A 26,084-nucleotide genomic window follows, 5' to 3' on the forward strand; every position below is an offset into this window, starting at 1 on the left:
AGTCCTAAGAAAACAGGAAACCTACCTATACCTCCATCAGACTAGGAGATCAATCCTGGAAAACAGGATCAGTCAGAGGCATGGACATGTCCTCTGAATCAAATTTCTCGACAAATGGTTTCAATCGATGTCCATTAACTTTAAACTCCTTGCCATTGTCGGGATCTCTTATCTCAACGGCCCCATGCGGAAAACCAGTGACAACAATGTAAGGGCCGGTCCAACGAGATCGAAGCTTACTCGGAAAGAGATGTAATCGAGAATTGTACAAAAGGACCTTCTGACCAGGCGTGAATGATTTTCGTAAAATGTGTTGGTCATGAAATGCTTTCATCTTGTCCTTGTAAATTCTAGAATTATCGTACGCATCATTCCGGATTTCCTCAAGTTCATTCAATTGAAGTTTGCGTAGCGAGCCAGCGTTGTCCAGATTGAAATTAAGATTTTTGATCACCCAGTACGCTTTATGTTCCAGCTCCACAGGCAAGTGACAACCTTTCCCATAGACAAGTCTAAAGGGAGACATTCCAATAGGGGTTTTAAAGGCAGTACGGTATGCCCATAAGGCATCGGTCAATCGGATTGATCAATCCTTACGATCAGGGTTAACCGTTTTCTCTAGGATATGTTTGATCTCCCTATTGGAAATCTCAGCTTGTCCACTTGTCTGTGGATGGTACGGGGTGCTCACCTTGTGAGAGATACCATATTTCTTCATTAAGCTCTCAAATGGTTTATTGCAAAAGTGTGAGCCTCCATCACTAATGATGGCTCGAGGCGTTCCGAATCAAGAAAGGATGTTTTCTTTTAGGAATTTAATGATCGTGCGATGGTCATTAGTTCGACACGGAATCGCTTCGACCCATTTAGTGACATAATCCACAGCGAGCAAAATATACAGATTTTCAAAAGATTGGGGGAATGGTCCCATGAAATCGATGCCCCAGCAATCAAATGCTTCAATGATAAGGATGAGATTCAAAGGCATCATATTTCGACGGGACAATGCTCCCAATTTCTGACAACGCTCACAAGCTTTGCAAAACTCCTGAGTGTCCCTAAACATAGTGGGCCAGTAAAAGCCACACTGCAGAATCTTGGCCGTGGTCTTTTTAGCAGAAAAGTGACCACCACAGCTTGAGAATGACAAAAGGATGGGTAATATTTCGTCTGGTACACATCTCCTTAGGATTTGGTCTGGGCAATATTTAAATAAATAAGGATCATCCCAGAAAAAGTTACGCACCTCGGTGAAGAATTTCTTCTTATCTTGCGCAGTCCACTGTGTCGGTATGGCACCTGTAGCAAGATAATTAGCAATATCGGCGAGCCAAGGTGAATGGGAGACTCGGAACAGTTGTTCATCAGGGAACATGTCGTTGATATGGGTCATCTCAAGGGGATCAGAGGTATTAAGGCGAGAAAGGTGATCGGCCACAACGTTTTCTACTCCCTTTTTATCTTTAATTTCCAAATCAAATTCTTGGAGTAGAAGAATCCATCGTATCAAGCGGGGCTTAGAATCATTTTTAGAAAGAAGATACTTCAGTGCCGCATGATCTGTATAGATAATGATCTTGGATCCGATTAGGTAGGACCTAAATTTATCCAAGGCGAACACTACGGCTAAGAGTTCCTTTTTCGTAGTCGAGTAGTTCACTTGGGCAGGATTTAGAGTCCTACTCGCGTAATGAATGACGTAGGGCCTCTTATCTTTTCTCTGGCCTAGGACCGCCCCAAGAGCATAATCAGAAGCATCGCACATAAGCTCAAAAGGAAGGCTCCAGTCGGGTGGCTGCATGATAGGTGCAGTGGTTAACGTGCCCTTAAGCTTGGTGAAAGCTTCCTGGCATTGCTCAGTCCACTCGTATGGAGCATCCTTTTGAAGAAAATTACATAAAGGATGAGAGAGGAGACTAAAGTCCTTTATGAATCGCCTGTAAAATCCTGCGTGTCCTAAGAAGGATCGCACGTCTCTGATGTTTTTGGGTGGAGGTAGGTTAGAGATAAGATCGATTTTTACCTTATCTACCTCGATTCCTTTCGACGAAATGATTTACGTAAGGACAATTCCCTTCTGAACCATGAAATGACACTTCTCCTAATTAAGTACCAAGTTCTTTTCTTCACATCTTTTCAGCACACATTTAAGACTTTCCAAGCACTTGCTGAAAGATGGACCGTAAACAGAGAAATCATCCATGAAGACCTCTAGATATTGCCCCACCATATCAGAAAATATACTAAGCATACATCGCCGAAAGGTGGCAGGGGCATTACATAGTCCGATTGGTATCCTTCGATAGGCAAAGGTGCCGTAAGGATATGTAAATGTGGTCTTTTCCTGGTCTTCAGGGGCTATCTCTATCTAGTTGTATCCCAAATACTCGTCAAAGAAACTATAATAGGAATGACTAGCTAGCCTTTTCAGGATCTAATCAATGAATGGTAAAGGAAAGTGGTCTTTCCTCGTGACGGTATTCAACTTCCTGTAGTCAATGCACATTCTCCAACCAGTAGTGACTCTAGTTGGCACGAGTTCATTATTAGCATTGGCTACGATGGTGATTCCGGACTTCTTAGGGACCACTTGAGTTGGACTCACCCATTGACTATCAGATATAGGGTATATAATACCCACGTCCAATAGTTTAAGAACCTCGGCTTTAACCACTTCCTTCAGGTCTACGTTGTGGTTGCCGAGCGATTTTTTCATTATCCTCAAGATATATGCGGTGAGTACAAATCGAGGGATCGATTCCCTTGAGGTCCGCTATCGTCCATCCCAGGACTCCTTTATGCTCAATGAGAGTAGATATGAGCATACTCTCCTGTTCTTTCTCTAGGTGGGCAGAGATCACCACCGGGTATGTCTCATCTTGACCTAAATAGGCATATTTCAAATCAGAGGGCAAAGTTTTTAGGTCAAGCTTCGGCGGCTTGAGGTTAGACGGTAGAGGCACTACATCGGTTTGTGGCAATTCTTTAAATTGTGGCCTCCACCAGTTAACTTCAAGTACCGGTGTAGTATCAAGCAAGGCGCTCGTCTCCCTAATCATGTCATCATCAAAATCATGGACATGGGCCAGGCACGTCTCTAGATGGTCGGAGGATAAGGTTAGACGTGTCGTATCTTCCACGAAAGAGTTAATCATGTTAATGTCGTGGAAATCGTCATCATCCTCTAAGTTTCTGCCGTTATTGGAAAATATGTTTGACTCCAATGTCATATTTCCAAAAGACATAGTCATGACACCATTCCTGCAATTGATAATTGCATTTGAAGTGGCAAGGAATGGGCGGCCAAGAATGACGGGGATCTGAGTGCTTATGTTATTGATGAGTTCGGTGTCCAAGATGATAAAATCTACAGGGTAGTAAAATCTATCAACTTGGACCAACACATCATCAATTATCCCTCTTGGTACACGAACAGAGCGATCAGCAAGTTGTATTGTGGTTAGGGTGGGTTTTAATTCACCCAAACCTAACTGTTTGTATACCGAGTAAGGAATCAGATTGACGCTCGCTCCTAAGTCAAGAAGTGCGTGATCAATTCGATGGTTCCCGATTACACATAATATGGTTGGGCTACCGGGATCTTTGAATTTCTGTGGCACGTCTTGCTTTAGGATGGCACTCACTTTCTCAGTCAAGAAAATTTTCTTTTGAATACTTTGTCGTCTTTTGGTCATGCATAAGTCTTTCAGGAATTTGGCATATGAAGGTATCTGTTTCACGACATCTAGTAGAGGAATGTTGACTTTCACTTGTCTCAACACCTTTAGGATATCCTGAGAGTTAGAGAGAGGTTTTGGTGAAACCAACCGTTGGGGGAATGGAGCAACTGGCTTCTCTAGAAGTTCCGATTCTAATTTTTGTGGGGCATCACTAGCTCCATCATTGTTGTCCTCTTCTGGTTCTTGAGGCTTTTCAGGCCTAACCGGAGGAGTTTTATCAATAATCTTTCCACTCCTAAGAGTGGTGATGGATTTAGCGTGCCCCATCTGATTTGAAGAACTGGGATCATTAATCTCGTACTGTGGTTTAGGATTGGGGAGAGGTTGTGCAGGAAGCATCCCCTTTTCTATAACCGTAATACGAGAATCTATCTTTTGCATAAAATCTGTAATTCCCCGCATAGCCTGAGCCAGCTCTTGTATGGAATTTTGAACCGGTTCCTCTTGAGGTTTCACTTGATTTGGATTTTGATTGAAGAAACCTAGAGGAGTAGCCGTTTGTCCATTCCTCCAACTAAAGTTTGGATGATTTTTCCAACCAGGATTGTATGTATTGGAGTTAGGTCCAGTAAAAGGTCTTTGATAGTTGTTTACGGCATTGGCTTGTTCATTCAACACTCCTCGAAAGGCGGGTATTGTAGGACAATTTTCAGTTGTATGAATGTTGCAATCACAGATGCTGCAAACAATTTCATTAACCTTATCCTTCTTTCCTTTCATGGCTTCAACTTTCCTTGTGAGCGTAGTCACTTTACACTTGAGATCATCGTCTTCTTTCAAGAGATATAATCCACCTTTCTCCTTTAATTGAGTCGGCCTAGACGTGGTGTTCGACTTTGGGTAATAGTCCCAAGATTGTGTTTTTTCAGCCAAACTGTCGAGGTAGTCCCATACCTCGTCGACATCTTTATTAATAAACTCTCCATTACACATTGTTTTAACCATTTGGCGCATGGAAGATGTCAGTCCATTGTAGAAAAAATTTGTAATGCGCTCGTTTCAAATCCGTGTTGTGGGCATGAACTAACCAAATCTTTGAACCTTTCCCAACATTGGAAGAATGTTTCATCTTCCTTTTGGGCAAAGTTCATGATCGCTTTTCTGAGGGTAATCGTTTTATGATGTGGGAAGAATTTTTTTATGAATTCCCTCTGCATGTCGTTCCATGTGCCAATGGATCTAGGACGCAGTGAATGTAACCACGTCTTAGCTTTCTCTTTTAAGGAAAAAGGAAAGAGTTTCAGCCTAATTGTATCCTCAGATACATTAAGAAAACATAATGTAGCTATAATCTCATCGAACTCTTTTAAATGTAAATATAGGCTTTCTGATTCAAGTCCATGGAATTTGGGAAGGAGTTGGATAACTCCTGGCTTGATGTCCATTTGTCCTGTGTTTTCAGAGAAAATCATGCATGAGGGCGTACTCGCTCCCGCCGGTTGTAGATAATCTCGTAAAGTACGAGGCGGGGGTGCCTGTTGCACCTCATTTTCATCTTGGGTATCCTCCACCCTGGGTGGAAGTAGAGGAGGTTGGTCTTCAGCCATAACTTCAGTTAACTCAGGGGATTTCGAGCGGTGTCTAGTCCTGCGATGGATAGTCAACCCCTCAACCAATCTTCCTTCAGTCAAGAGACGTCGAGTGTTGTCACGGGTCCACTTGGGTATGAAACACTCACAGCCCTCAACTAAATTCAAAGCCTAATCCTAAGAAGGGAAAAGAAAATCTAGGAAGAAAGAGAGAGTTGGAAAGAAATTACCAAATTGGAGTCCTGAGTTAAAAACCTGCAAAATAAAACAGAATAAGTTAGATTCTAAAAAGAGAAGAACAATCCGTTAAAAGAAAGATAGAAGTGAACTAGCTTCTAAAAGAAGAGAGCCCTAAACTAGAAAGTAAATTAAAAAGAGAACTGAAAAATAGAAAGTAGAGAAGGAGTGTACCGAATTAGAAATCTCTATCTTAAAGGCATACAAAATAGAAAGGTTAGTTTCTAAACTAAAATTCTACAATTAGAAAGTAACTAAAAATAATAGAAAGTTAATTTCTAAAAAGGGGAATAACTAACCAAGTTTCTAAAAACAAAAGAGGAATAAACTATTTCCTATAAATTGAAAAATATTAGAATTAGAAAATTTTAAGATTTAAACCTTAATTCTAAAAACAAAAAAAAGTAGAGAAATTAGGAAGGAATTATCAATTTAAGAACTTATGTCAGGATCCTACAAAACAGGAAAACAGGTTAAGTTCTAAAAACAATAGAATAAAATAAAAGAAAAACTTTTATCCTAAAGTAAGTAAAATCTTAATCCTAACCTAATTCTAAAACTAATTAATTTCAGAAAAACGTAGCCGTCAGTCCCTGGCAACGGCGCCAAAAACTTGTTCACTCCCCAAGTATATGGTTGTGATGTAGTAATAAACTCGGTAAGACCGAGGTCGAATCCACAGGGACTGATACCTGTACGTTATCTGAAACCAAGTAGAACTAGAACTAGACTAAGATGTGATCTAACCAAATAGAATTTTAAGGAATAATTGTGGAATAATTATCTAAAACTTTAAGGAATTCAGAGGAAGGAAACTAGGGATTCAGAGGATCCACTTGTAGAGATCAGGGAGATCTTATGCCTGCTTCAAAAATCATGAAAATTAAACTGAACTTCTTCTGATATAATTTTAAAGAGATGACAGGTATATGAATTAGAATGGATTCCATCACCACACCATGCCCAGGAGACAAAGTTAACAAAAGAATTATACTAATTACCAACCAATCAATATGCCATGAAGGTCAGGAAGGGTACCATCATCTAACCATGCCCAGGAGACGATGGTGAACAACAGGGCTTCCTAGCGTCATAAAAAAGGAAAAAGGAAATATTCAAGGCCATTGCAGACCCATTGTAACTTCAGTCACAACAGACCATTAACGACTAAAAACATTCCTTCCATAATCAGATAAAAACAAATTCAGTCCATGAATTTACATTAATAGCAAAGAGTAAAACCTCTCATCTCACTACAGGCTTCATCTCTTAGCCCTAGCTAAGGGGTTTAGCCACACATGAATGGGCTAAAATAAACAAATAAACCAAAGAAAAAGAAGGAACACAGCAAATGTTTTAAAGTCTAGAAAAACCTCTCTCCTCTTTCTCTCTCTCTCCTGTTCCAGCCTCCAGCTTCCTTCCTTCCTTCCACTTGTGCAGCCGTCCAAGCCCAACTCCTCACGTCCCTCCAAAAATGTGCTCTCCCCCCTCTGCTTCCACCTTCCTTCTCTTTATAGAACTGTCGTCGGGGAGGGATTTCCGCACTCCCTGCGGAAGTTTCACGAGCCGGAAGACTCCTTACACAACAAGGCCGGTGCGTAGGCGTTTCCGCAGCCAAGAAAATGGAAGAAAAAGTCTTCCACTTCCCTCACATTCTTTCCAAATAGATAACGTCCCTTGGAAAATCTCTGGACGAGGTACACGATGGATGGTTTGGATCATACCTCTGATCAGCTATAGTGGGCCAAAACCGCACGGAAATCCCGGCTTTTCCGGACGCAAAACAGAGTAGCGTCATTGACGCTGTGACGATGGTGGGGCCCACTTCACTGCTTTGTTGGGAAATCTAAGCCGTCCATTGGATTCTGCTCGAAAAAACAGGTGGGAATCACTATTTTTGGAGCAAATTCTATGTGGCCCATAATATCTTCTACTCCGTCGTTCATCGTGCCTTTAACGGTTCAGATTCTGAAACATCTTACCTGGTCTCAAGAGGCTACCTTGGTGAGGTAAATACCCCACCTATGCACACAATGGACGGTCTCGATTGATGCTTTGGAAGCGGAGTGGGCCCCACTGAGAGGAACCGGCGGACCCACGTTCGCTGCTGTGAAAGAGTCCGGATTTGAGAAGAAGGGTCGGTCAGCGCTTGCTGACCCACTTTTGAATATTCGGTGTACGCCCAGTGCACTTCAGTACATGCACACACACTGTACATGTAGGTCCCACGGAGATGTTTGTGACAAATCTACTCCGTCCATCCTCTTTAGAACCTCATTTACAGGGTTCAGAATAAAATTGAGACATATCCAAAGATCTGGTGGGCCCCAAATCATGATTTTAGTGGCTGATCTGTCCGTTGGGACACTTGTACAGGGATTGAATGGATGAAATTTGACGTGTATAGTTAATTTATGGTCCTCGGGCGATGTATAAATTTTTGAGCTGAACGGATGGTGGGAACCCTGTGATCTTGTATTCTGGATGTCTTTCGGGCCATTTGAGCTTCAGTTTCTAGATTTTCTTGAATTCCTGGCATGCACATCCGTCGATCTTGGTCTCTTGGGGTCCGTCGCTTGCCTTGGTGATTTTAGACCGTTAAATCTCAGCTTTTAGCACCTTGTTTCAGTCCAAGCTTGTAAATACACCCTGTATCATAAACACAATTAAATCGGGCCGTTAAACAATACTATGTTTGTAAATTCTGGCAATAACTGGGGTCTGATATACAATATTCGACCCTCAACAGCATCTCAGGCTGCTTTGGGCTGGTGTCTTTGCTTGAGTAGCTGCGGTAACTACGAGCACTTGAAGAATTGGAGATTTCAGTCTGCCCAAGGCTAACAGAAAGATGCAAGAAAGGGGTTGGGGAGGAGTGGCCTAAGATTGCACACATTCCCGATATTAGGGTCGATAACAAGAAGATCCAATGGAGTTATCTCTCTCTCTCTCTCTCTCTCTCTCTCTCTCTATTTTTATTTTTTATTTTTTTCTTCATTTTCCTTGTATTATGATCAATTAAGGATGAACTTCTTGATTATTAAATGAGGTTGGATCCAGTACAAAGCTTTTAATGGTATAAAAATGGGTGTCAAAGTACAAGTATGTTTAACTGCATTTAAGTGTGTCTAAGGGCAATTCCTAAATGAATGTTTTTTGGGCTTTTTTAGATAGTAAGTTACAACTACAATGATTTGTAAAAGTGTAGTATTTACAAATTACAATACGTGTCTCTTGATTAACTGATATTTTGATCGAAAAAATCCATTACATTTTTGAGATATCAATAAAAAAATATTTTGACTCTTATGTTTGAATAGAGATTTTCTTTTGTAATGTATTGAAAAATAGTAATGATATAAATTCATTTATTGATTTATTATTACATCAACATTAGCATATTTACGTGCTAAATTATATGTTTTAAGCAAACATGGTGAAATTATAATGATGACACTTTTACATTATGATGCAGTTATAATCTGTTATCCAAAAAAAAAAAGCCTTGTTAAAGTAAAGTATACTTAGATATGGGAAAGTTAGGTGATTGGTCTAGACTACTCTAGAGGGTCTAATCAAACTAAATGGACTATTATAGCCGTTAGTTTTGCATTGAAATGTTGATTGGTGACCATTTTTATCTTCGACCATCCATTTGAAGGTCATTCATGTGGCTAGTTAGTCCTTTTCTTGTGCTCTCCAGCCATGAGCCATGGATGGAACACGAAAGATGGATGACTTGAGCCACTAGCTATGGACCGAATGGGTCCATCTGTATTTATCTGGCTTTGGCCTGGACTTAGGGTGCATTGTGGCCATTTGTTGAGGAGAAGGTAACCAATGTGCCATACAACAACATATGTGGATCTCAAACCAAACTATCCAACCCATCGGCTCCATCATACAATGAGCAATTATAATTAACCATGTTATTGGTGGCCATTAAACTTGAAGCCGGAAGGGAAATGATTGATGCCACAAATTCTAGGAGATGACCAGATGGTTAAAATGGTGTCATTAATATTGTATTGGGACTATGTGCCTTCCACAATGGGGCCCTTAATTTGGACTGTTTAAGTTTATATTTGTGTGTTCTAAGATCTTATATTAATATTTACACATTGCATTTTGCCTTAGGGGCGTTTGGATTAGAAGTTATTTTAGATAAGCTATTTATGCCAAAAGTAGTTTATCTTGGTTTTTACTTATTCAACAAATAAGTATGTTTAGTAAACAATATACTTATCATAAATTTAAAATAATTTTTTTAAAAAAAGTAAAAAAATTATGTTTAGTTTCCAATGTCAAGAGTACTTATCCCTCAAGTTTACTTGGTCCCCCTCATATCCACCATCCATCATGTGGGGCTAACCTTTAATGTGGATTATTCATTGTATGAACCCTGTCTATGATGTGGGCAGCCCATCATGCGGGGCCCACTTTGGATGTGGGTCATTCATCATTAGGAGTCGACCTTTAATGTGCAACATCCATTATGTAGGGCCCACCATCAATTTTATTGTCCATAATGTGGAGCCCACCTTCAATATCCACCACCCATCATGTAGAGCCTACCTTTGGTGTGGACCGTCCATCATGTAGGGCCTACCTTGGATATGGGCCACTCATCATTAGGATCAACCTTTTAATGTGTATTATCCATCATGTGGGGCCCACTTTGATGTGGATCACCTAGCATGTGGGGCCCACCATTATTAATTGTCCATCATGTGGAGCCCGCTTTTGATGTGGATTGTACATCATGTGGGCCCCACCTTCAATGTGTTGCCCACATGTGAGGCTTGCCTTAGATGTGAACCATATATCATTAGGGGTCGGCCTTTGATGTGTACCATCCATCATATGGGGACTACCTGTTAGAAATTAAGTGTTTCTTGTACACAACGGAGGATAGAAGAAAAAGATAACAAGACAATCAGATCTATTAGGTTTAATGCTTGAGTTGAATAGTCAATTTCTCAAGACAGATTTGTTGTCCTTTTTCTGGAAGTTCCAACAAGTGCAAATGAAGGAAATCTGCAAATTGTCTTTATAATACAATGAATTCTTAATCCAAATTTCAACACGAAAATTTGCACATTTAAGTGTTGAACAGATCTCTAGTTTTGACACTGATATCCCTTTAAGACATTTAGAAAAAACTTAGCAAGAGATCAGATCGAGAATAATTGCATAGAAGATGATATAATATTAAGAATTAAGAGTATTAACTTCTGGATTATAGCATCCAAGATTTATATCAATTGAAAGGTTATGGATTTCTTCTTGAAGAGATGCTAATGTGTATCTTCAAGAAATTCATACCCATTCATAGCAAACAATAGCCTTTAATGAAAGGACATGACTCTTTGTCCTATGGCGGTTATTTCTGTACCCAGTCAAACATAAATAGTTATTCAACAGTAAAAACTATATCCACATAAGTAACACGTGGCATAGGTGTCACATGTACAATCATGTGACAATTACTCTCAATCAACAAAAAAGTAATAAAATATCAAGGTAGACCCTAGTTCAATTCCAGTTGTAGCATGGCCCAAAAAGTTTGGATCATGTGCCAAAAAGACTAAGGCTCTTATTACTCCTTGCGAGGATGCGCACGTGCTAAGTGCACCTAATAAAGCACCCAAGAAGCCCTACAAACTACGCCGCGCACGTGCGTGCGCAAACGGTGCTTCGCACCATCCTCGAGGAGATTTGAACTCTGGTTGCATAAGCAAAAACCCTTTCTATTACCAACTAGCTATACACACTATACTGGAAAGTTCAAATAATTTATTTATTTCTAAAAATAACTTTTATTTTTGAAATTTATTTTTATTCTAAAAAACACAACACCACCTTCAATGTCCATTGTTGATCATGTGGAGCTCACCTTTAATGTGGACTATCTATCGCGTGGGGCCCACCTTTCACTACAAGAAATCTCACTTTTAGCGACGAAAATTTTCGTCGCTAAAAGTCAAATTTTCGTAGCTAAACAGTTTTAGCGACGAAAGTTTTCGTCGCTAAATTCGTCGCTAAAAGACCGACGTCGAAGCGTTTTATCAGCGAAGAATTCGAATCGTCGCTAAATGCAAGCTTTTTAGCGACGAAAATTTTCGTCGCTAAAAAAACTGTACAAAACTTTTAGCAGCGAAAATTTTCGCTGCTAAAAATAAATTACAAAACTTTTAGAAATTTTCGCTGCTAAAAATAAATTACAAAACTTTTAGCGACGAAAATTGTCGTCGCTAAAAACCTGTGTAAGACTTTTAGCAGCGAAAATTTTCGCTGCTAAAAGTCTTGTATAGTTTTTTAGCGACGACAATTTTCGTCGCGAAAAAACTATACAATCTTTTAGCAGCGAACCTTTTCGCTCCTAAAAAATCATTCCACTTTTATCGACGAAAATTTTCGTCGCTAAAAAAACTGTACAAGACTTTTAGCAGCGAAAATTTTCGTCACTAAAAAATTGTACAAGACTTTTAGCAGCAAAAATTTTCGCAGCTAAAAATAAATTACAAAACTTTTAGCTACAAAAAGTTTCGTCGCTAAAAGTCTCTTTTTAAAAAATTATTCTAGCTCAAAATTCCTAATATACACCTGTTAACAATATATTTCATCATATTCATCCTGATATACACCTGTTATATAATATATTTCATCATATTCACATTCACATCCATCTAAACCCAAACAAGAAAATCCATCCAAACATAAAAGTACATTCATCCAAACACAAACAATCTTATCCGCATCACACTTATTCACGCATAAATACATATAAGTTTAACATAATAAACAAATATACAAAAAATCATCGTCTTCTTCCTATTTCGACAACTTCCTTACCACCTACTTTCTAGTCAAGTTCCATAGCCATGCACACTTGTTTCCTTGTCCTTGCATCTTAACATCATCGCCATCTTTCTCTTTTATCTACACCACCCAACATTTGGAAGGATCATACATGTATTCACTGAAGAAGATATGCTCAAAGATTGCAGGGTCATCCAGAGATGGAAGATCATGCTTCTTTCTGGCTTCACACTTCCCTTCTATCATCTCCACTGGCACACTGAGTGTTTCTGCACTGTAATACACCTGCTAATTGAACTGAAAATCATGTGACATCATTTCTACTAGTCACTGAAAACAGGCATATGATTTGTGACTCCATAACATGTCTGTGGGTTCTCTATGAACTCTAATCACAGAGTGATACCCAAAAACCTGACACACTTGGTGGTCAAACTACAACTCAATGCCAACATGGACTGGCACATCAGCCACTTTTGTTGTAACAGGAATTGTTTGATAACCATGATGAAGAAGAATACTTTCCAACAAAGAGCTACCAGTTAACAGCCAAGAAACTCACCTCCATCATGACGTGGCAAGCCAAAAGTTGATAAGGCATGTACTTATAGCCACTGCAAAAAGAAAAAATGAAAAACTGAGTTGTGGCTTTTGGGTTTTCTCAATGACATCATATCTTTTATTCAAGTCACAATACAAAATAAAATTCAAATCTTTCAAGGCCTGATTGAGTTTCATCGACTTAATGCAAAGATAATCTACAAGCAAGAGAATCAGTGAAATTTTGGTAATGAATGTCTATTTTCTTACACATAATCTAGCGCTGAAAGTCTTGAAAAGCTGCTTGGAATTTCTCCTGTCAAATTGCTAAAGGTAAGTTATCTACAAGAGAAAATTATCATTAGAAAAAAACTGGGGAAGATTCTCTCTGAAATGAATTTGTAAGTTACATGTATTCAATGCGTGTTCTCATCCATAGCAGGCCATGAGATTGAAGACTGTAGTATATTGTAAAGAACATGGAATGCACAGAAGGATTTTCCTTGTCCAGTAGCATGATGGATTAGCCAGTACACAGAAAAATAAACATAGAAATGAAAGTGAAAGGCCAAATCACCATGAATTTGTCGTCGAATCACTTCAGTTTTGCACTTCCCTTCCTAATTTAACTTCTTTCAAACCATGAAACAGTTGTCTGGACAGTGGTCGTGATTTGCATGTCAACTCATGGAGCTGAATCTTCAACTTTCATTTTATGTTTTCATCACTTAATTTAGAGTTGACCATCCAAACTTAAGAATATTGTGCATCTAACAATGCCTAGTCAGCACTCAATGGCATGGGAAAAGAAATATATAAAGGCATGTATAAAAGATTTGTCCAAAGTAACTTACAAGGATTTCAGATTTGTCATTGTCCCAATATATTGTGGGATTATGTCAGAAATCAAGCAATTTCTTAGTACCCTGCAGTATATGAGCAAGACAGACACTTCATGAACAAAAGAAGTAACAAACAATGATATATTTATGCCATCAGGGGTATATCCATTCAACTCACAATTTCTGCATTTTGGTCATTCCCTCAACTAGAAAATGCACATTCCCTCAACTAGAAAATTATGTAGGTTACTTTTTGAAATCATGGGTATCTTATATTGTATGTTGTGTACTTTGGTATTGATGTGTGGGATGGTATCTTTTTTATTGTTATACCTTTGGATGGATTGAGCTATGTAAATATGGGCAGGATTTAAATTTTAATGGTGGCTAGTCAAAGAGGGGTTGTTTTTTCTTTAATTCTAAAAAGAGGTATTATGCAATGCTCCGGTCATATGTTTGATTAGGATTTAAGTTTGTACATGTGAGCCCACAGTACTGTGATTCAATCCAATGATATGATGGCCTTCACTGTTAACAGGTCATGAACCAGAAATCTCCCAGATTGGAGAAGCCCTAAACCTTCAATAGGTAGCTAAGAAGCAGATGTTTTACAAAGAAAACATAGCAACAGCTCACATTTATTTTCATTTATGAGCTCATGAGCTAAAATGACCTAGCAAAATAGATGGGCATCATGAATACATTCATCAAAGTGGGCCTCAAGGTAAGGGTTGCACCATCTTAGATGAGGCCAAGGCACATCTAATCCACTCTTCCATTTCTATCATCAACACGCGACTCAATCAAATCATGCCAAGTCAGCTCACAAGGGTGTCAACAGACAATCCACCTTCCCTCGCAACATGTCCTCCCGAGGGACTGATATACAAGAAATGTTTGCATACACCATCTTTATTTTCCTACAATTTATCATCTCAGTCTAAACATATGAGCTGTGAAAAACGTGATTCATATTTCAAAGATCACTTGGGGAGAAAATTACAACAATATACTCATTAGATAGGCTATATTGATGCAATATTTGAATGTGGCCCATCATTTATATGATCTGGAATACACGAAGGGTGCAACAGTCAGACAGTAATGACTGTTGTAGAGTGAATATGGGTGCAGAAATCTTGGGTTTTATCTAGTGACTTAAAAGAGAAAACCTGGCATTATTGATGATGAGATGAAGCTTCAAATCACAGAAGGTGCCCCTGTTTACAACCAAATAGAATGTCAATAAGAAGTCTAAGATTGGTCTGTATTTTCCCAATTCCTTGTAGGATTCTATGCATGTTCAAAAGCAAAAGACAAACAAAATTTTAGAAAATGAAAATGAAGACAACCAGCTTCCTTCAGCTGTCCGTCCATTTCAGTCATATTAAAATTTCATTGGTCTAAAATATTTTTGCAAAATGATAATAGCCTGGCAACAAATGCAACTTTATCAGCAACTTGATGAAGACCTAAATCATGCTGTTTAATATACTTCATCAACAGAAAAATAAAAATAAAAATCAGCAACTTACCTCAGTAATCAAGTAAAGGTTTTCTTCTTGCAACACATCCTCAAAATTTGAAGACACCTATCCCATGAATTAGATATACCCTTTCATGGTGAGCCATGGGCTTGAAAATGAGGCCAATCCACAACTTAAGTGAGCAACAACATAAACAATGGTTAAGAGTGGATGCACATCCATTGAAACCTTTTTTCTTTCTTTTTTTTGTACAGTGGACCCAACGAGATGTGGTTTAAACATCTAGGCCATTCATTGTTCCATGTTCATTTGATCAGTTCCATGCAATTTCACACACCCAATTCATCCAAAAATCAGAAACATGACTTGTATGAACAACAGAAGATCCTTCCATTCAATCAGTTTCATGGAATTCCATGAGTTCACCAAATACAATAACAGAATAACCATAATGATCTGAAGCAACCTGCATAAGATACCGAGAAATTAAAGCCTAAAAGAAAATATAGATTGGTAAAAATATAAATATACTAATGAAAACATGTGCACTTAGAAAACAACACAGGTTATAACAAAACCTCAATTATGAGATGGCTTCTTCTGTTTGAGTCACCAAAAGAGAGGGGGAAATTGATTTCCTTTTAACAGTTACATAGAAAACTACACTCGTAACCAACTCTAGATGGAAATTTATTTCCTTTTAACAGTTAGAGAATGATTGAAAGATTAGACCAAGACCAATCTAATGAAACCTTACAAAACGCATCCTCCATAAAGTCCAGTTTCAAAGTGAAGAAAAAAGACTCTAATAGCCACATATCCTCTCTTTTATATAGGATTTGCAGTTTTATTCCACAAAGCAAAAATGTTAAATATATCAATATGAAGGCCATTTCTTACTGTTCCACTTTACTACCATTTTCACACCCAGCTCCAGCCATGGCTATTTTAACTGCTGCTGCATCAACATCCGCCTTTCATATTATGCACGAGATGGCAAACCTTGTATAAAAAAAAAAAGCCAATTACCGAAAATCCAAAAACACAATGTAATACACTATTACATATAAATCTAAAATTGAAACCAGATTTTAAATCAAAATAAAACAACAACATTACTTGTACTCTGAGTTATAACAGAACATTCCCCATTGCATTCAACAAAAAATCAGATATGAATCCCCAAAAAATTCCCAAATCTGTTAATTAAGGATTTTCAGATATGAATCCCCAAAAAATCAAAAAATCAGGGATTTTCGATTCTGAATCCTCAAATCTGAATCCCATACAGGCAAATTAGGGATTCCGAATCCCAAATCCAGAAATTAGGGATTTCGAATCCCGAATCTAGAATTAGGGATTTCCGTCAACCGTGAGAACGGTCAGAGAGAGAGAGAGAGGGAGGGAGAGAGAGAGAGAGAGAGAGAGAGAGAGAGAGAGAGAGAGAGAGAGAGAGAGAGATACCTGATCACGGTCCACCGATCCACCGAGAGAGACAGAGAGAGAGAGAGGATGCGAGAGAGAGAGAGAGAGAGTACCGAGAGAGACAGAGAGAGCGACAGAGAGACAGAGAGAGAGAGGGCGCGGTTGAGAGAGGGACCGAGAGAGAGAGAGAGAGAGAGAGAGAGAGAGGGCGCGCGAGACAGGAGACAGAGAGAGTGAGAGACCGAGAGAGGGCGCGGCAGACAGGAGACAGAGAGAGTGAGAGACCGAGAGAGGAGAGTATATCTCCCTCTCTCTACTCGCGCTGACACCAACGCTCTTGGCTGGTGGTTGGTGTTGTGTGGGCCCCACGATGTTTTATGTGTTTCATCCCTGCCGTCCATCTTTTTTTCCATATCATTTTATGGTATGAGACAAAAAATGAGGTATATCCCAATCTCAGCTGGACCACATTATAGGAAACAGTGTTGAATGAGCGTGGACCATTAAGTTACTTTTGGGGGCCATATACAATTTTGGATCAATCTGATATTTTTTTTCCATTCATCTGGGCATGTATGACCTAATCAATAGATTTAATGTCAAATAAAAAGTACAATGGACCTTAGGAGGGTTTTAATGGTGGATATCCAATCACTATTGTTATCATGTGGTGTGGTCCACTTGAGATTTATATCCCTCTCATTTTTGGTATCAACACCTAAATTTTTTAATTTTTTTTATTTTAAAAATTTTACGTGAGGGAACACCAGCACATCTCCCGTGAATGTTGTTGCTCCACAAGGACTCTTTTATTTATTTATTTAGAAATGCTCTGGTGCCTACGAACACAATTAGTTATAGTGCTCCCATTTTTATACAGAACCTAGACTGTCCAAACCATTGATCAATACGGTTTATCAGGTCTAATCCATATTTCACGAACTACCATGAAAATATCACACTGATTTAGTAAATTTGACCATTCGGTAAATGGAATTAAAAATGGACGGTCAAGATCATTTACGCAAAAATAGGTCCAATCAACATTTCGATTCATCCATTTGTTAGGATTATCATGGTTTGCTTATAATTGTAAAGAATCACATTTGTGCAAGTGACAATTAAAAACGCATATAATTCCATTTTTTTTAATCATCAATTAAGCTATTTTTGAATTTACTAGAATTTATTTCTATTTTTTCTCGTGGATTCGAGGAATTTTTATAAAGAATATAGAAAAGCTCCGTGGAATTGGAATAATTATCCACTTTGAGGAAGATAGTGATCGACCTCATCACGTCCATACCTGCGTCAGTCGCTATAAAGGTTTTGATAGAGAATGGTGCCCACCATACCATAGCCATCGAGAATGGGTTTAGAACTCGAAATACATTTTAGATGATGAAAAAAACTATTCATATTTTAGTCTATACTAAGAAGCATTCACTGAACTAATGATTGTCTAGGATAGAAAATTTAGAACATTGAGAACTAAAGATCAAATGGCTCATATTCGAATCCAAGCATGATAGGTTAGGATCAATAATGAAGCATTATTACCATAGCATCTATGGCATGATTATAACAAAAACAGGGAGATCATAGTTTAGGAAGCAAAACGGATTGAAAACCCACCCCAACAATGTATGCTGATAAGGGGCACCGTGAGTTGTCAAAATCCTCACTGCAAAATGCATGCCAAGGGATGGATGACGAAATGCATCATGAGAAGTTCTTGTGACCAGAAGCTATGTGGGCCCACAGAAATGCAGTAACAAAACCACTTTGTTCATGATTTTCTCAAGCTCGTAATGGGATGGGGTTTAAAAATCAGGCAGATTCAAAACTAAGCTAGGCCACTCCGAGTGAAATACTGAGAATGGAAACGTCCACCATTGAGACTTCCTAGAACCCATTATGATATTTATACACCATCTCAACCGTTAATAAGGTTTTCACCACACGAATAAAACCATGGGCACAAATATCATCCCGATGTCCTACCAAGTTTCCAATGGTGGATGTTCCATCCCGGCTGTTTTGTCTGATGTGTGGCCCACTTGAATTTTAGATCTGCCTGATTTTTGAACTCTTCTATGGGCCCATATAGCTTATTACCATTGAAGTGGATTGCATAGTGAGTAACTCACTACGAGTAAACTCTGTGAGGTCCACCATAATTTATGTATTTTATCCTCTCCATCCGTTAAATTTAACGGATAAATTTTCAGATTGAGACTAAAAATGAGGCATATCCAATGTTCATAAGGACCACACAACAGGATACAATTAAATTGAACATCTACATTTGAAAAATTCTTGGGAGCCCTAGAAGTTTTAGATTAAGCTTATATTTGTGTTTTAACTTCATCTATGTCTGTATGATCTTATGAACTAGGTTGGATGACAAATAAACATCACTGTGGGGCCTAGAAAGGTTTTTACGGTGGAAATTATTATCCCCATTGTTTCCAGTGATATGATCCACTTGTTATTTTGGGCTCAACTCCTTAAATTAAACAGAAAAACGAATGGATGACATGGATAGACCAAATACATTCAGGGCCTGTTTTGCCAAGCAAATTAAGAGGGATTAGGAGGGATGGGATGGTAAAATCCCATGATATGCCAAACGAGCCAAACAAACCTGATGAATTTGTCCCGGGATATGGCAAACCCATGGATCACCATGATGTTTTATTATAATATATTTCAAAAAAAAATTTAAAAATACAAATTCTGAATTTTTATTTTCAAAATCTAAAAAATTTTCTCATATTTTATTTTTTTTCCTCAAAAATTTTAAAATGTTGATTTTTTTTTTTTTCTAAAAGCATCATTTTGTTTTTTAAGTTTTTCTCAAACATTGTCAAAGTTTTTCTTAAACATTGTGATATTTTTGCATTTTGCTCCATTTTTTTTTGTTCAAATCGTACCAAATTAGTGCCAATAGGTGAGAAATGCTTGATTCTTCATGTTTTTCTAACAAAATCAAGGATTTGAACGTTCGATTTCAAAATTTGAGGGCAAGTGATCCAATTTGGGAGAATTTGGTGAATTTGATTTAAACATCTGAAGTTATTTACTGTTCAATCTGAACTGATTAAATTGTCCAAAAAGAGTTGATTAAAGGTTCAATTAGTGGATCTCCCTAATAATATAGTAATTTTATTTTTCACAGATAAATTTCAATTTGCATTTAAAAATAACATTTTTTCCAAAATGTATATTTTTTTACTCTTTTAATAAAATATCATTTTTATTATAAAATATTTCAAAAAAAATAAAAATACAAATTTAGAATTTTTATTTTAAAAATCTCAAAAACTTTCTCATATTATAATTTTTTCCTCAAAAATTTCAAAATGTTGATTTTTTTTTTTTCCAAAAGCATCATTTTTTTTAAAAAGTTTTTCTCAAACATTGTCAAAGTTTTTCTCAAACATTGTCATATTTTTGCATTTTGCTTCATTTTTTTTTGTTCAAATCGTACCAAATTAGTGCCAATAGGTGAGAAATGCTTGATTCTTCATGTTTTTCCAACAAAATCAAAGATTTGAACGTTCGATTTCAAAATTTGAGGGCAAGTGATCCAATTTGAGAGAAATTGGTGAATTTGATTTAAACATCTGAAGTTATTTACTGTACAATCTAAACTGATTAAATTGTCCAAAAAGAGTTGATTAAAGGTTCAATTAGTGGATCTCCCTAATAATTTAGTAATTTTATTTTTCACAGATAAATTTCAATTTGTATTTAAAAATAACATTTTTTCCAAAATGTATATTTTTTTACTCTTTTAATAAAATATCATTTTTATTATAAAATATTTCAAAAAAATTAAAATACAAATTTAGAATTTTTATTTTAAAAATCTCAAAAAATTTCTCATATCATAATTTTTTTCTCAAAAATTTCAAATTTCCTATTTTTTATTCAAAAGCAACATTACTTTTAGCGACGAATATTTTTATCGCTAAAAATATTATCAGCAATGGTTTTGGTTTGTCATTAAAAGTCAGGGCCAAAAGTAAACTAACCGAAGTACATGACACTTTTAGCGACGAACATTTTCGTCGCTAAAAGTAATTTTTTTTTTGCTTCATTCCTAAAAACTCTTAAGAGGGAAAAATTTTTTAAAAGCGGGAAATTACTTTTAGCGACGCAACTTTTCGTTGCTAAAAGTCAGGGCCTACATTTTCAAACTGAAATACACAACTCTTTTAGCGACGAAAATATTCGTTGCTAAAACTTTTGGCGGGAAAATTTTTAATAAAGCGGGAAAATTATTAGCGACGGTCTTGGTTCGTTGCTAAAAGTTAGGGCCAAAATTTTCAAAGTGGACACTTTTAACGACGAAATTTTTCGTTGCTAAAAGCAGACTCTTCATTTTTAGCGACGAAACTATTCGTCGCTAAAACTCTTCTATACTACAGAATACTTTTAGCAACGAAAGCTTTCGTTGCCAAAAGCAAATTTCTGATTTTTAGCAACGAAAATATTCGTCGCTAAAACTCTTAGCTGAATTTTTTTTAAAAAGCGGGAAATTACTTTTAGCGACGAACTGTTTCGTCGCTAAAAGTCCCATACACGATTTTTAGCTACGAAAAGTTTTGTAGCTAAAAGTAAACGTCCAAAAAATGTTTTGAGCCTATAGCGACGAATATTTTCGTCGCTAAAAGTCTTGTCCACGATTTTTAGCTACGAAAACTTTCGTCGCTAAAAGTCTCGTCTCTAAAGGTAGTCTTTTAGCGACGAAAATTTATTTCGTTGCTGAAAGTCACTTTTAGCGACGAAAAAAAATTTCGTCGCTAAAAGTTTCATCGCTAAAAACCCTCTTTCTTGTAGTGTTTGAAGTGAGTTGTCTATCATACCCACCTTTGAAAGTGGCTATTTATCATTAGGAGCCGACCTTTGATGTGGACAATCCATTATGTGGACCCACATTAATATGGGTGATCCATCATATGTGGCCCACCTTTGATGTGGAGTATCCATTGTGTGGGCTTCACCTTCGATGAAAACAGTCTAACATGTGGGGCCTCCTTTGATATGAACTAGAGAGAAAGAGAGAGAGAGAGAGGGTGAAGAGTTAAAAAGCTTTAAATAAATTACCAAGATAAGTGACTTTAAGTAGATTAGTTACTTTTGCAATTGTGTAGTGAAAAAAGTAACTTAATGACCCTGGCATACGTTAAAAACATAAATTAAAAAGTAACTTATTTGGTGGTATCCAAATAGGCCCTTAGGGGGCATTTGGATCATAAGTTGCTTAAGATAAGCTACTTATACCACGAGTATTTTATCTTAGTTTATAGTTATTAATAAGATAAATTTGTTTAGTAAACAACATACTTATCACCTTCTCCTCTCTTTTGTCTCTCCGGTGCCTTTCTTCAACAACTATGAAAAGTAGAAAAGCTAAAATAAAAATAAATAAATAAATAAAGTAATTAAGTAATTTTAAGTAAAAAAGGTTTCTTATAACTAATCATAAACCAAACTTACTAATCTGAAAATCAGTGGCAATTTGCACACTATAGACTCCCCCTTGATTAGGGGCCAGATCTCTCACACATGCACCATGGTGGCATATGTACCCTCAAAGAAAGAGTGGGGCCCACAAGGGATCATCAACAGCCTCTGAGGGAACTCATCCCATCATCAAAACTTCTCAGGGCTACTTTTGTTTATGCAACAAATTTCTAAAGCGTATAGTATGCCTGACAAGGCACGTATTTGCATGATTGAAACCTCCCATTAAGTTATCAAATTCTGCTCAATACAATCATCAAGAGGCCCACCAGTAAGTGAAACTTACCAACGGTCTAGATTCCATCATGGGATGTGAATTACCTACTACATCATATCACAAGAAGTTCTTGTGCTCATAAGTAAGGTGGGCCCACAGTGATGTTTGTGAGAAACCCAACTGTTCATTCATTTTGCCAGCTTATGTTAAGACATGAGATAAAAAATGAGGCATTTCCAAAACTCAAGTGAGCCTCAAGAGAGGAAAATGTAGGTGGGGAAATGAAATGCTTACCATTGAAACCTATCTGGGGTATATGCCATTACCGTTCATGATGAATTGAAGACACAAAAATATTAGCCTGGTCCATAACTTGTTTTAGGAATGTTTCAACAGCATTCAATCCTCACGGCTTCATAACATGCAGCCCACTCGAATTTGGATCTGCCTCATTTTTGGGCTCATGTGATCCTAACATGATCTGAAAAAATAGATGGACAGGTTGGATTTCTCACAAACATCACAGTGGGCCCCACTTAGCATCTGAGTGCCTTGTTGCAAGCCACATGCGTCGCCAGGTATGTGGCCCCATCCTTCCACTTGCAATGTCAAGCTAGTTTTAAATAAATAGACCTCCCGTTCATTTCTGTGCAAAATTAAACTCCTACCCTTCCCAAACAAGAACCTATTCTAAAATGCAAGCTGATATTGTGTTTTGGCATTGTTGGCATAAGGAAATTCATTTCCTCTTTAAAATGTTTATTTTTCATTTCAATGACATGAGTTAGATGAATTGTAAATTTGGGAGAAAAGTTTTTTTTAAATTCCCTAATTCAAGAAAGAATCTAGATCCGCTGCTTGTCATAAACAAAAATTTTTTGTTTGTTACAATGTGATTGGTTCGCATAATCACATACTGCCTATAATGCATTAGTACTGATAAAACATAAAATTCCTGTTTGTAGCAGGCAGAAAATTTAGATCATTCAAGAAATATTTTTCAATGTATTTTCATGGTACAAAAGTACCAATACCCAAGCAATTAATATCTTACATGGCCCACTTTTTCGGACGGCATACCTCGGTTACTACAAGTAGTGGATGCAAAGATCTCCATAGTTAGAAGGACGGCATAATCAAAACCTTTGTTCTCATGCACTTGCATCCATTTTCATGTGCAGCATGTGCATCACTGAACTGTACCCTATAAAGAAGAGTGGGTCTTCACTTTATCAAGCCAATGGTTTAATGATCCAACCCATTGATTCGATGGCTTAACATCAATGCTCCATTCAATGCCTGGGAGATCTTGTCATCTAGTTTTTGGCATCTCCTTGTTTGAATGTGGCTCATTGCCTCATGCATTTTTTTTATAGCATGGTTGCTAGCACCGATCATCTTGGTGGGTCAAAAATAAAATTGCATATTGCACCTTTCAATGCGCGTGGCAACTGATAATGGGCCCCACCTTGATGTATGTGACTACATCCATGCTGCCCATCTGTATTGAAAACTTAATTTAGAGTATGATCCAAAACATGAAGCAATCAAAATCTCAATGGACCATAGTAATTGACTATTAAAAACTTCTCGTGGATCAAGATGGTATTTGTATGGTCTCTTGCTACGGGTCTTTGTGACTGGGATGACAAATAAACATTATGGCAGACTCCATGAAGTTTTTAATGGTGAGGATTCAATTGCAATTGTTTCTTATAGTGTGGTCCACCTAAGATTTGGCATGCTTCATTTTTTGGATCATGCCTTAAAATGAGCTATGAAAATGATTGGACGGTGTGTATTTAAGGCACATGCATCACAGTGAACCCCGCAATTAGGGTCCCACCCACCTGGCCAAATCCAGGGTCTGGCCTAATCCACTCCCTCCTAATAAGGAATCTGCCACAATGATAGTACGGTTGATTTTGATGGGCCATCATGGGAATAGGCCAATGTTGAGGGTCAAATATTGCATATCAGACCCAGTTATTGCCTGGATTTATGAACATGGTACTGTTTAATTGCTCAACTTAATCGTGTTTATGATACAGAGTGTATTTACGAGCTTGGACTGAAACAAGGTGCTAAAAGCTGAGATTTAACCCTCAGAATTCACCAAAGCATGGAAAGGACCCCACGAGACCAAGATCGACAAATTTACACGCCAGAGACCTGAGAAAATCGAGAAACTGAAGCTCAAGTGGCCCGAAATTGTTCCAGAATACTAGATCACAGGGTTCCCACCATGCGTTGGGCTCGAAACTTCATAAATGTCCTAAGAACCACAAATTAACCGTACACGTTGAATTTCAGCCCTCAGATCCTTGTGGAAGAGGCCCAATAGCCAGATCAGCCCACAAATCGTTAAAGTGGGGCCCGCATGATATCTGGATATGCTTCAATGTTGGGTCCAACCCCTTAAATGGGGTGGCACAGTGATTGGACGGCATGGATTTTAAATAAGCATCATGATGGACCCCACATGGGGGTTTGTGTGCACAGTGCATAAGTGCACTCGCTATGCACCAAGAAATTGAAGACGGTCAACAAGGCGTTGGCCGATTACAACTCAAAAACGGCAAAGCCGTTCGCTGTTTGCAACAGAGACTTGCGGACGGACCTTAGTGGGCCCCACACAGCAGTTATTCGAAGGATCTGAACCGTTTATGAGACTCACACCGCCAATCTCACTCAGGCCTAGGTGGATAAAAATTCAAAAGACTTCGGATGTCCGTTTTCGATCATTAAAACGGACGATAGACGGTGGAAGAGAAACATCGGTGGACCACACCAAAACTCGACAAAAACCAGCCAATTCTGACCGAAAAATCGAGATAAATCCGATGGACGGCTTGGATTGATCATTTGAAGCTTATTGTGGACCCCACCATCGGACAGCGTACGTGCGTAACGCACTCTGTTTCGTAGCCGGACACCGTCCGGCTTTTGCGGTGGGTTATGCGCTCTTGGGGGCGATCAGACGGCTGATCTGAACCATTCATCATGTAGGCCTATCAAGAAACTCCCAGAGGGCGGTCTCCTTTTAGAAAGAAAGCAAGAAAAATGGGGGTGGGAGGCTCCGAATCTGACTGCATAAGGTTTATTCACGCAGCCGACTCGTCTGCGGACTGCTGTGCGTAAAGAGAGCTTCCACAGCTGACTCGTCCACGGACTCCAGCCCTCCACCGCCCTTGGATGTATAAAGGAGAAAAGCAGAAGAAAAGAGGGGGGATTGAAGGAGGAGCGGTGGCTGGAAAGAAAGGAAGCTTGGACGATTGGAACGTGGGAGAGAGAAGGAAGCAGTTGTGGGTTTCCTTCTTTCCTTTATATTTCTTTTGCTTTGTTTGCTTTGTTAAAGGTTCAGCCCATTCATGTGTGGCTAAACATCTTAGCTAGGACTAAGAGGTGAAGCCTATAGCGAGATGGGAGATACTATTTCATGCTTTTAAATTTCTGAACTGAATTTGATTTTAGTTGATTATGGAAGGAATGTTTTTAGTCTTTAATGGTCTGTTGTGACTGAAATTACAATGGATCTGCAATGGCCTTGAATATCTCCTTTTCCCTTTTGATGTATATGACTTCAGGAAGCCCTGTTGTTCACCATCGTCTCCTGGGCATGATAGGATGATGGTACCCTTTCTAACGTGCATGCATTGTGATTGGTTGGTAATTAGTTTAATCCTGTTGTTTGCTTTGTCTCCTGGGCA

At 38.2% G+C, this 26,084-nt stretch overlaps 1 protein-coding gene and 1 non-coding gene across 4 annotated transcripts in view; one reads left to right on the plus strand and one right to left on the minus strand.

Annotated features, from left to right (window-relative positions):
• The window catches only part of LOC131228031 (putative disease resistance protein RGA3), a 103,044-nt gene that overhangs the window by 29,463 nt on the left and 47,497 nt on the right, over positions 1 to 26,084 (minus strand). The window lies entirely within an intron of this gene.
• Positions 4,743 to 4,849, plus strand: LOC131228459 (small nucleolar RNA R71). Its single transcript, XR_009162962.1, has one exon. It is a non-coding gene; the product is annotated as a small nucleolar RNA R71 (small nucleolar RNA).

Source organism: Magnolia sinica, chromosome 15, assembly GCF_029962835.1.
Source record: "Magnolia sinica isolate HGM2019 chromosome 15, MsV1, whole genome shotgun sequence".
Lineage (NCBI taxonomy): Eukaryota > Viridiplantae > Streptophyta > Magnoliopsida > Magnoliales > Magnoliaceae > Magnolia > Magnolia sinica.